Source organism: Pseudophryne corroboree, chromosome 2 (assembly GCF_028390025.1).
Source record: "Pseudophryne corroboree isolate aPseCor3 chromosome 2, aPseCor3.hap2, whole genome shotgun sequence".
In the NCBI taxonomy this organism is placed as follows: Eukaryota; Metazoa; Chordata; class Amphibia; order Anura; family Myobatrachidae; genus Pseudophryne; species Pseudophryne corroboree.
In genome coordinates this window covers 271,011,174-271,023,937 of record NC_086445.1, presented here as the reverse complement: position 1 = coordinate 271,023,937, position 12,764 = coordinate 271,011,174, and the positions used below count along the sequence as shown (strand labels likewise).

The following is a 12,764-nucleotide window of genomic DNA, read 5'->3' as shown; positions in this document are numbered from 1 at the left end:
TTTCCTTCCTAGTTTGTGGCTTTTAGTTAGTTCTCATTTACAGTAGTTCTGCATATTTTATGAAATGTATCCTTTTCCTTTTAAACTGTTGACCCCATACACTAACGCGACATGTCTGTCTGACATGTCGCAGGCCATCACCCCGGCAGCCTTCCGGGGGGCAGGATCGCCCAAGATACATTGTATGCTGTCCTTTTGCATACAATGTATCTTGGGCGATCCCAGCCATGCCTGCGGGGTCAGACATGATTGAATGTGCAGCACATTCAATCTGGAGGACCCGATCCGATGCTCACGGGAACGCGCATCGTATCGGATCAGAAACCCCTCCAAAATGCCTGATTTCATCCGATATATTGGACCGAAATCGGATGAAATCGGGTATTATCGTCCTAGTGTATGGGACCCTTTGGGGTCAGGTTTAACAACAAGTGATATTCATGTTATCACTCATTACTAATCTGAAATGTGTCTCCAAACATTCAGCTCATAACTGTCATGTGTTTTCAAAATGACAGCTAGAGGCTGATTGCTTGAAGAACCATTTAAGATTAGTAACGAGTGATAACAAGAATATCACTTGTTGCTAAATCTGCCACATAATCTATTTTATATTAGATCTGCGGTAATCTGAATACAAATGCAGTCTCTATACATACTCGTACAGCTATCTTGTAATGTGGTCATGAGATTGGGAACAAAATAGGAATTTGTGTTTTTCAACTCTGCTAATGTAGCCCTTACATAGTTCTGCCAAATAAGTTTGGCCTTTGGTGTCATTAAGTTTGAAACAAAGGGGGAAATTAAATTGTTTTCTGTGTCTAATTTTCCCATCTAAACGGGAGTGTTCAGGGTTGTTGTTTTGGGCGCAAATACATGTTGCGTAAAACAGCTAAACCCATCTAAAGTCCTGCTATGGCCGTCCAAAATACTGATGCTCAAAGTGCAGAATTTGCACACAATTTCTTCTTGCACCTCAGGATGCTGTGAGAGAAAATATATCCTCCGTGGCTGATGGGCCACACAGACAAAGGGCACTCATGGACTGATTCAATATAGTCATATCTAAATTTGAAAATTGTCTATTCCAGTGACACAAGAAAATATTTAAAACCTTACATGTATTAGATTCCTTTAAAACGAAAAGACCAACGAAATATAATGTGACAAAATTGGAACTGTGAAAAAAGTGTAAATATATTAAAATACTGTGTCATCAATCATTTGTCAAAATTTCTTCATTTGTATAATGTATTTAGCAACAGTCTTCAAGTATGGTTAATATAACCTCCAGTGATGCTCTCAAAAGTTATATAGATATTTAAATCCAATGGACATAAATTAGCCGTGACAGGGTCGTATCAATATTATTAATTATAGTCAAGGGTATTTATATTGAACACATGTAATATCAAATCATTTATCGTTAATCCAGCCACTGCCCATTTGATTTCATAAACATCCCATAGTCCAGGCCCATTGTAGAAGATACTAACCGTAAACAGTAACAATTTAACATTATGCAAAATCAAATCTGCTGGATAAATGCACACCCCTCCTCCCCAATGGGACGTTACTGTCTAGTTTGGGAATCACTTCTCTGGGGGAATTTAGACATGTTTGGAATGGGTGGTATTCATGGGATCGGCAATCATAAGACTGACTGTCACATGACCTCCCCCAAAATCCCGCCCCCTCACTATCCTGACGGTTGGCATGCCGACCCACATTGACTATTTCCACTCGTGGGTGTCCACGACAGCCATGGAGTGGGAATAGAACCAGTGGTGAGCGCAGCGAGCCCGCAAGGGGCTTGCTGCACTCGCCCCTCTCCACCGGGATCCCGGCAGTTGGTATGCGGTCAGCCATACCACACCCGTTTGGAATAGATTCAGGGCTGTACTAACTCTGAAAAAGCTAGAGGTTGTCTAAAGTTCTACGAAAAATTGGTAGACCACTTGTATGTGTGATTTTTATGCTGTCCAATTTTGTGTTTCTACATCAGAGGTTCCCAACCACAGTCCTCAAGGCACACTAAGGGCGGTATTCAAATGATATACATGCCCAATCTCCTTTCTAAAGTGATCCCTGTTATCGCTCATACTGCTCCTATAGTAATCAGGTTTTGCTGCGTAAAGCAGTGTTTCCCAACCATGGTCTTCAAAGCACACTAACAGTCCTGGTTTGAGTAATATCCAGGCTTGAACACAGGTGACTTACTTAGTACCTCAGTTATTTTGATGTAACCATATTTGCTGAAGCCTGGATATCACTAAAACCTGCACTGATGGTGTGCCTTGAGGCCCGCGGTTGGGAATGCCTGGTGTAAAGGGTTGGGGGCCCCCTCGCTACCCCAGGAGTAGTGAGCTGAAATGATAATACCATGCCCGTCAGCAGAAATTGAATGGTGTGTGGAAGGGGGTGAAAAGAATTGAATACCACCTGATATTCCCAGGAGGTCTCCTATCCAAGTACTGATCAGGCCTGTCTGTCGCTGCTTTGCTTCCAAGATCAGACGAGATTGGGCGTAGTGCTATCCAATAGTTTTTGCACCGTGCCTCTGTTACCAATGTATTTCAGAGAGCTGATAGACTGGTACATGAGAGAGTACTTGAGTGGTCTAGGTTAAGGTGCCCCTGCTTCTGCTGTCCACTGTCATGTATATTAATAGAGTGGACAGTGGATGAGAGAGACAAGGTACAGTTACCAATTGAAAATCAGGGGTGAGACAGAAAAAATTAGTTTAATAGTTGGAGCACAAGGGAGGAACCCAGACAGTCAGTATTCTTTACCAAGTGTGTGTGTTCCCACATGTTTCAGAGACACAGTTGCTGGAAAAAAATATAAAAAAATATATAGTGCTTGTCTGACAGTCATGCTCCAGAGAAAAAGATTAGTCAAATGCAATAAACATGCATGATTCATAAGAGATTTTTGTTGGCAACTGTCAAATATATTTCCCATTCAATGTGCAACATTACATTTGCCTAATCTTTTTCTCTGGCTCATGACTGTCAGACAAGCACTACATATTTTTGCCAGCAACTGTGTCAGTCTCTGAAACGTATGGGAACATACACACTTGGTAAAGAATACTGACTATCTAAGTACCTCCCTTATGCTCCAACTATTAAACTAAATCTCACCACTGATTTTCAATAGGTAACTGTCTCCCTCATCCACTGTCCACTCTATTAATATATATGACAGTGGACAGCAGACGTAGGAGCACCTTAACCTATTCTTCTGTCACTAGACTGCTCAAGTACTCTCTCATCCATATGCCAGTCTATCAGCTCTCTGCAATTCATTGGTAACAGAGGCACTGTGCAAAAACTATTGGATAGCAGTAGTACTTCTTTGGATATTTACGTCATAAACCACACTCTCTCTCATTTGTTCCAACCTGACAAATACTGCCATACTTCACTGGCTACGCCCCCAATCTCGTCTGATCTTGGAAGCAAAGCAGTGACAGGCCTGATCAATACTTGGATGGGAGACCACCTTGGAATATCAGGTGCAGTAATTATGTCTTGATTACACAACAAAAAGCAGAAGTGGTGGAGAAAAACCTCTGACCTATATCACTATCTTACCTATCCTATCTCTCTCCAGACAAAGTTGGCACGAGGGCCCAACAGTCAACTAATACTTACCTCCAATCACATTACTTTATCCTCTCCTTCAGGGAACTTATTTTTGAGTCTGTGCAACCTATACACCATTACTTACCAGCAGCTTTGGGAGTCAAAACTTTTACCCCTCTCCAGCAGCAATAAGAGCGATACCAAAAGGTATAACCATTAGCGTTAACCTAGGGAGTTTCCATTATCTGAGCACACTACAAATTGACTATTTCTAGGTCTTGATTAAAAAAAACTGTACTCACGTTATCTCAGTTATCACTGAGATCTTTGCTTTTAAATATTTTCACCTGAGGTGCATCTTGGTTCATGGGACATCACAAAGCGTTAAGGCCGGTGGTTTGCTAGGGAATATTGAAACCCATATATAGTTAACACCAATCAACCTTACTCTCCCTTAGGTGTAGATTTATGTTACATTAATCTGTGTGTCACACTACCCATTTTTTAAATTTCATAAGAATAAAAGTTATATTTTAATCCATCTTTATTGTCCAAGTGTGCCCCATCATAGAGTCTTTCTACTCTCTGCTCTTTTCTGCCACTGTCAGTTGGACAGTTTTATATGCATTTCCAGCAAATGACAGCTCCAAATATTACTACAGAAAAAGAGGAATTGCACTCTGCACTTGATCAGTATAGAAAAATAGAAACATTTCCAGGGATATGCACATTACTGCTAGTAGAACTGTGGGGGACATGTACTAAGAAGTGATAAAAGTGGAGAAGTTGCCCATGGCAACCAATCAGCTGCTCTGTATATTTTTTTAGTATGCAAATTATAAATGTTATGTCAATGTTGATTGGTTGCCATGGGCAACTTCTCCACTGGCTCATTTCTCCACTTTTATCACTGCCTAGTACATATCCCCCACATGTATCTTTTATATTTTTTCAATACTAGGCTGTATTGTGAGTTAATGTAATAAAAAGGTTACATTTTAAATCACTCTCATTTCATTCACCCATCCATTGACTTCCTGCACTTCCTCTCTCTGCTGATGTAAGAGTAACAGCAAGTCTGTCTTGGAAGCGACAGACTGTTTGGAGGCCAAAGATACTGTACAGTGATCTCTGTAGAAACATGATCTCTTCCTGTTAATGGTGCCTTTATCATTACACATATTTATAGCAAGCTCTCATTTAACCACAACTGATCTAGTATGCCACAGCATTTACTTACATACTAACCTTACTACATAGCAGTCAGCAAAATAACCGCATTGCATTCAGGACTTTTATAAACCAATAATAATAACATCTCTACAGACTAATACCCCTTTCACACCGCACAAAAAACCCGGTATCGACCCGGCATATTGCAGGGTCGACGTTGCCGAAAGGGGCATTGCCGAAATTGCGGGTCGCCTTTCCCGCCAATTCAACCTGGGTATAAAGCAGTGTTATACCCGGGTTGAATACCGGGTCATTGGCTGCGTAAACGGGCTCCCGGGTCTATGCGACCCGGGACCCGTTTACTAGCTAGGGAGAGGCGGCGCGGAGATGAGCTCATCTCCCAGCGCCACCTCCGCCCCTGCCGCCTGCTCAACTCCCCCGCTGCTATGGCAACCCGCCCGGCTTATTGCCGGGTTGGGAAAGCCTGCAGCAGCTGCCGATGATGGATCCCACCCGGGAAGGACCCGCTTCCAATTCCCGGGTGGGATCCGGCATTGGCAGTGTGAAAGGGGTATTATATAGATTTGTATGATCCATTACAACCTCCTAGTGGGTCAGAAAGTTAAGGTATGCAGAGCAGTGGTAGAAGGGTGCCACATCTTTCACTTCTTGGTGCAGCAACGAATGGATGTGAGAAGGTAACGTGAGGGTTGGGGACTTTTTAAGAGAAGAACACACTACTTCCAGTTAAACATGGATAACTGTATTGAAGTTGAAATGTGATGAGTACAGAAATGGCAAAATATACTCAGCACAGTGGTACAAACATGCCTTAGTAGCAAAGTAGCAAACAACTTATTGGACCCACTACAGTCAGGCTTTCGTGCCCAACACTCCACAGAGACGGCACTGACCAAAGTAGTGAATGATCTAGTCACTGCTAGATCAAAAGGCCATTACACACTACTTATTCTTCTAGATCTTTCTGCTGCTTTTGCCACTGTTGACCACTCTCTTCTCATACAAAGCACAAATATTGGAAAGCTGCTCAATCAGATGTAATATCAGTCAGGTGCTAAAAGGGAGGGGTAATTCTGTGTAAGAAAAAACAATTTGTGTTCCCTAATGCACACTGAGTGAGTAATAATACTACATAATAATCAGATAATACGGATATCTTAGTTATGTATATCTGCAGATATAGGGATAAGCCCCCAGGCCGATCGACAAGGCTTCTCCGTCACTGGGGGTCCCTAATACTAGGTATGGGTACGGGGTGCAGAACGCCATCATGCCGCCACAGGTCGGCTACCCCAGGTCAGCACACAGGTGAAAATTAATAAGGGTTAATAAGAAGCACAGAAGTGCTATGTAAGTGGTGTGATTAAAAGAATACAAAAATATATACAAAGTGATAGGGAAAATCATGAGTGTTAATAAAGTGTTAGGGTGTGCCGACCTGAACACTACAATCCCTAGGTTTTCAGGACACAGCCCTTTCTTGGTTCTCATCCTACCTATCTAATCGCTCTTTCAGTGTTCACTTCTCTGATTCTACCTCCTCTTCTCTACCTCTATCAGTTGGAGTACCGCAAGGCTCAGTCTTAGGTCCTCTGCTTTTTTCAATCTATACCTCCTCTCTTGGTAAACTAATCAGCTCCTTTGGATTTCAGTATCATTTGTACGCTGATGATACTCAAATCTACCTATCCTCCTCAGATTTGTCACCACCAGTATTGGCTCGTGTCACTGGATGCCTGTCTGCCATTTCATCTTGGATGTCATCTCGCCACCTCAAACTCTACATTTCCAAAACCGTATTAATTATTTTCCCACCAGCTAAGAGTAGTTACCAACCTGATATCTCTATAACTGTTGACAATGCAACTATCCACCCCACCCCACCCCACAGGCTCGTTGCCTAGGTGTCACCCTTGACTCTGAACTGTCCTTAGTTCCACACATTCAATCTGTCTCTAAATCATGTTACATGCACCTTAAAAACATATCCAAAATACGCCCTTATCTTACACAAGACACTGCAAAAACTCTAATCCATGCACTCATCATCTCCCGCATTGATTATTGTAATAGTCTCCTTACTGGTCTTCCCAAACATAGGCTATCACCACTTCAATCCATTTTAAATGCAGCTGCGAGGCTAATCTTCCTCGCCAGACGTTCTTCATCTGCTGATCCGCTCTGTCAGTCCCTCCATTGGTTGCCGGTTTTCTACCGTGTCAAATATAAAATACTTTTACTTACATACAAGGCTGTTAACCAAACTGCACCATCATACATCTCCTCACTCATCTCAAAATATCTCCCTACCAGACCTCTCCGCTCTGCACAAGATCTGCGTCTCTCATCCACATGTATTACCTGTTCCCACTCAAAATTACAGGACTTTACCCGGGCTTCACCCACTCTGTGGAATGCACTCCCACGCACAATAAGACTCTCCTTTAGTCTCCAAACCTTTAAACGTTCTCTGAAAACTCATCTCTTCAGACAAGCCTACCAAATTTCAGACCCACACACATAACCTTAACAGCTTCCCTATCAAGTTACATCCCCCCTGTACAGTCCACATAAACTCACATTTTGTCTTCCAACATTGCTGGGTGATCATATCATATACAACCCATTAAGAACCTAGCAACCTGGGGAACCATTATGTAACAAGTAGCATCTATCCTTGTGCATCAATGCCTATTTCCCTATAGATTGTAAGCTTGCGAGCAGGGCCTTCCTACCTCTGTCTGTGTTTGCCCAGTTTTGTTCTATAATTGTTGTTCTAATAATTGTAAAGCGCAACGGAATATGCTGCGCTGTATAAGAAACTGCTAATAAGTAGTTTACCTATAGGTGGTCATTCCGAGTTGATCGCTAGCTGCCGTTGTTCGCAGCGTAGCGATCAGGCCAAAAATCTGCATTTCTGCGCATACGTATGGGCCGCAGTGCACACGAGCGAAGTACTTTCACTAAAAACTATGTAGTTTCACACAAGGTCTAGCGGCGCTTTTCAGTCGCACTGTTGATCGTTGAATGATTGTCAGGAAGTGGGTGTTTCTGGGTGGTAACTGCCCGTTTTCAGGGAGTGTGCTAAAAAACAGGCGTGTCAGTTAAAAAAGCAGGGGAAACGGGGGAGTGGCTGGTCGAACGCAGGGCGTGTTTGTGACGTCAGACCAGGAACTAAACAGTCTGAAGTGATCGCAGGGTAGGAGTAGGTCTGCAGCTACTCTGAAACTGCTTGAAAAAATGTCAGCACTATTCTGCTAACCTTTCGTTCGCACTTCTGCTAGGCTAAGATACACTCCCAGAGGGCGGCGGCTTAGCATTTGCACTGCTGCTAAAAGCAGCTAGCGAGCGATCAACTCGGAATGAGGGCCATAATCAATACAAAACAGATTAAAGGGATTGACCCCTTGTGGACCTTATTTTAAGAAGATAACATACATGCCTCTTTTATACAGAAAATACTGGGTATTCCCCATGCAAAAACCATCCTCCCCAATTTCTTTGTTACTTGAAGCTGAGACTCAAGAGTTGGAAAAAACCAAGTCTGTCCAGAGATATAGATCTGTAGAAGGTCTTTTGTAAAGGTCCTTTGCAGCATTCTAGACATGTAGTGCACTCCTTTTTCCAGCACAGCATTATGTTCAGTCTGGCACCTAACTTCGGGCAATGGGGGGATTCCGGGAGGAGTAGTAGGAGAAAGGAACATGTTTTGGTCGACACCTGAAATAGGTCGACATGGCAAAGGTCGACATGAGGTTTTTTACCTTTTTTGGGTGTTGTTTTCATTGTAAAGTGACGGGGAACCCCAATTAGTGCACCGTGTCCCCTCACATGGCTCGCTTCGCTCGCCATGCTTCGGGCAATGTTACTATTCCCAATCGTAGTCCACGTGGATCGCAAAGTCTGAAAAAGTTCAAAGAATGAAAAAAAAAGTGAAAAACGCATGTCGACCATTTTCTATGTCGACCTAGTGACCATGTCGACCTAAGTGTGGTCGACCTAATGACCGTATCCCCAAGCTGAGTATCTGTTTATTGAACAGAAGTAAATCATATAAACGAGAAGAAACTAACCTGAAAATTCCGGCACTTACTCAGACCTAAATCCAAAGGAAGTCTGAGAGACTGTATAACAATATTTCTATACACTGTAGTGCATATACCATAGTCCTGAGAATGCAGTAAAATGTAACATATACATAATAGTATAGCACATGATGTTGATGCTGGTTTTATTTATTAAGACCCCAAAACTCTACTCATCAGCCAGTGTCTAAAACGGAATGAGAACTGCATTTGTCCTAGTAAAGTCACTGGGATGACTTAAGTGGAGGTTACTTTTTACAACTACATTCATATTTTACAATATGCTATATTTTAAATGTTCATTTCACACATGAAAACCATAGATGTGTTAGCCTAATTGCATGTTAATGATTTTCCAAAGCACATGATGTTAAAATGTTGTAGTAGAGGACGAGGCCTGCAGACCCCCTATTCGAGAGTATACAATGATCAAGTCCCCAGTTTGACCAGCCTGGGTTAATGTGCTGTCTTAAAGGAAAACAGTGGCAAACGCAGGATTTCTAGAGGGGGTTTTCCAAATATAATCCACAGTTTACCACTCTGCAGAACATGGAATTCAGTATTAATATGTAACACTACAGATGGTCTATAGTACAGACTATCAAACATTTAAATTAATATAAATAAGATAAGTGGTCATGAAAAGGTTAAACATACTATAATAAATAAACACGCAAACACAATGGAACCAGTACTGCACTTTCTAAGCACACATTCTCTCGCCTCATGATAGGGCTCCTGTCTCTTCTTCCTGGTAGCTACTCTTTGGTCCAGTGCACTGATTGAGTACTCAGATCCACACACAACAAACTTTGTAGAAGAAGCTCCTACCAATGGGCATGTGCAGCTGCTCTGCCCTGTCTCTTAACTTGCATAATGTGGCAGCAGCTCTAGTAATCGTATTATATACAGTTGCTGTTGTCAAAATTTGAGCCACTTGCCAAGAGAAGGGGGGTTCCGGGTCTTTTCTGTCCAGAGGCAGAGGTAGGGGAAAAAGGCTGCAACAAACAGCAGGTTCCCAGGAGCAAAAGTCCGTCCCCGCTTCTTCCAAGTCCGCCGCATGACGGTGGGGCTCCACAGGCGGAGCCAGGTACGGTGGGGGGCCGCCTCAAAAATTTCAGCGATCAGTGGGCTCGCTCACAGGTGGATCCCTGGATCTTTCAAGTAGTATCTCAGGGGTACAAGCTGGAATTCGAGGCGTCTCCTCCCCGCCGTTTCCTCAAATCTGCCTTGCCAACAACTCCCTCGGGCAGGGAGGCTGTGCTAGAGGCAATTCACAAGCTGTATTCCCAGCAGGTGATAGTCAAGGTGCCCCTACTTCAACAAGGACGGGGTTACTATTCCACACTGTTTGTGGTACCGAAACCGGACGGTTCGGTGAGACCCATTTTAAATTTGAAATCCTTGAACACATACATAAAAAAATTCAAGTTCAAGATGGAATCGCTCAGGGCGGTTATTGCAAGCCTGGACGAGGGGGATTACATGGTATCCCTGGACATCAAGGATGCTTACCTGCATGTCCCTATTTATCATCCTCACCAGGAGTACCTCAGATTTGCGGTACAGAATTGCCATTACCAATTCCAGACGCTGCCGTTTGGACTGTCCACGGCACCGAGGGTGTTTACCAAGGTAATGGCGGAAATTATGATACTCCTTTGAAAAAAGGGAGTTTTAATTATCCCGTACTTGGACGATCTCCTAATAAAGGCGAGATCCAGGGATCAGTTGTTGGTAGGAGTAGCACTACCTCAGGAGGTGCTACACCAGCACGGTTGGATTCTGAATATTCCAAAGTCACAGCTGGTTCCGACGACACGTCTACTGTTCCTGGGAATGATTCTGGACACAGTCCAGAAAAAAGTGTTTCTCCCGGAGGAGAAAGCCAAGGAGCTGTCATCTCTAGTCAGAGACCTCCTGAAACCAAAACAGGTGTCGGTGCATCACTGCACGCGAGTCCTGGGAAAGATGGTGGCTTCTTACGAAGCAATTCCTTTCGGCAGGTTCCATGCCAGAATCTTTCAGTGGGACCTGTTGGACCAATGGTCCGGATCGCATCTTCAGATGCATCGGCTAATAACCCTGTCTCCAAGAACCAGGGTGTCTCTGCTATGGTGGCTGCAGAGTGTTCATCTTCTAGAGGGCCGCAGATTCGGCATACAGGACTGGGTCCTGGTGACCACGGATGCCAGCCTTCGAGGCTGGGGGGCAGTCACACAGGGAAGAAACTTCCAAGGACTATGGTCGAGTCAGGAGACTTCCCTACACATAAATATTCTAGAACTAAGGGCCATTTACAATGCCCTAAGTCAGGCAAAACCCCTGCTTCTACACCAGCCGGTACTGATCCAGTCCGACAACATCACGGCGGTCGCCCATGTAAACCGACAGGGCGGCACAAGAAGCAGGACGGCATGGCAGAAGCCACAAGGATTCTCCGATGGGCGGAAAATCACGTACTAGCACTGTCAGCAGTGTTCATTTCCGGGAGTGGACAACTGGGAAGCAGACTTCCTCAGCAGGCACGACCTCCACCCGGGAGAGTGGGGACTTCATCCAGAAGTCTTCACACTGATTGTAAATCTTTGGGAACGGCCACAGGTGGACATGATGGCGTCCCGCCTAAACAAAAAACTGGAGAGATATTGCGCCAGGTCAAGGGACCCTCAGGCGATAGCGGTGGACGCTCTAGTGACACCGTGGGTGTACCAGTCAGTTTGTGTTCCCTCCTCCGCCTCTCATACCAAAGGTACTGAGAATAATAAGAAAACGAGGAGTAAGGACAATACTCGTGGTTCCGGATTGGCCAAGAAGAGCGTGGTACCCGGAACTTCAAGAGATGATCTCAGAGGACCCATGGCCTCTGCCGCTCAGACAGGACCTGCTGCAGCAGGGGCCCTGTCTGTTCCAAGACTTACCGCGGCTGCGTTTGACGGCATGGCGGTTGAACGCCGGATCCTAAAGTAAAAGGGCATTCCGGAGGATGTCATTCCTACGCTGATTAAAGCCAGGAAAGACGTAACTGTAAAACATTATCACCGCATATGGCGGAAATATGTTGCTTGGTGTGAGGCCAATAAGGCCCCAACAGAGGAATTTCAGCTGGGTCGATTTCTGCACTTCCTACAGGCAGGAGTGACTATGGGCCTAAAATTAGGCTCCATTAAGGTACAGATATCGGCTCTGTCGATTTTCTTCCAAAAAGAACTACCTGAAGTTCAGACATTTGTAAAAGGAGTGCTGCATATTCAGCCCCCTTTTGTGCCTCCAGTGGCACCCTGGGATCTCAACGTGGTGTTGAGTTTCCTAAAATCACATTGGTTTGAGCCACTAAAGACCGTGGATCTAAAATATCTCACGTGGAAAGTGGTCATGTTATTGGCCTTGGCTTCGGCCAGGCGTGTATCAGAATTGGCGGCTTTGTCATTTAAAAGCCCTTATCTGATTTTCCATATGGATAGGGCAGAATTGAGGACTCGTCCCCAGTTTCTCCCTAAGGTGGTATCTGCTTTTCACTTGAACCAACCTATTGTAGTGCCTGCGGCTACTAGCGACTTGGAGGATTCCAAGTTACTGGACGTAGTCAGGGCCTTGAAAATGTATGTTTCCAGGATGGCTGGAGTCAGGAAAACTGACTCGCTATTTATCATGTATGCACCCAACAAACTGGGTGCTCCTGCTTCTAAGCAGACTATTGCTCGCTGGATTTGTAGCACAATTCAGCTGGCGCATTCTGCGGCTGGACTGCCGCATCCTAAATCAGTTAAAGCCCATTCTACAAGGAAGGTGGGCTCATCTTGGGCGGCTGCCCGAGGGGTCTCGGCTTTACAACTTTGCCGAGCTGCTACTTGGTCAGGGGCAAACACGTTTGCAAAATTCTACAAATTTGATA

At 44.3% G+C, this 12,764-nt stretch overlaps 1 protein-coding gene and 1 pseudogene across 4 annotated transcripts in view; both read left to right on the top strand.

Annotated features, from left to right (window-relative positions):
- The window catches only part of LRCH1 (leucine rich repeats and calponin homology domain containing 1), a 403,150-nt gene that overhangs the window by 106,216 nt on the left and 284,170 nt on the right, over window positions 1-12,764 (top strand). The window lies entirely within an intron of this gene.
- On the top strand, window positions 3,412-3,532 carry LOC135051374 (5S ribosomal RNA; annotated as a pseudogene).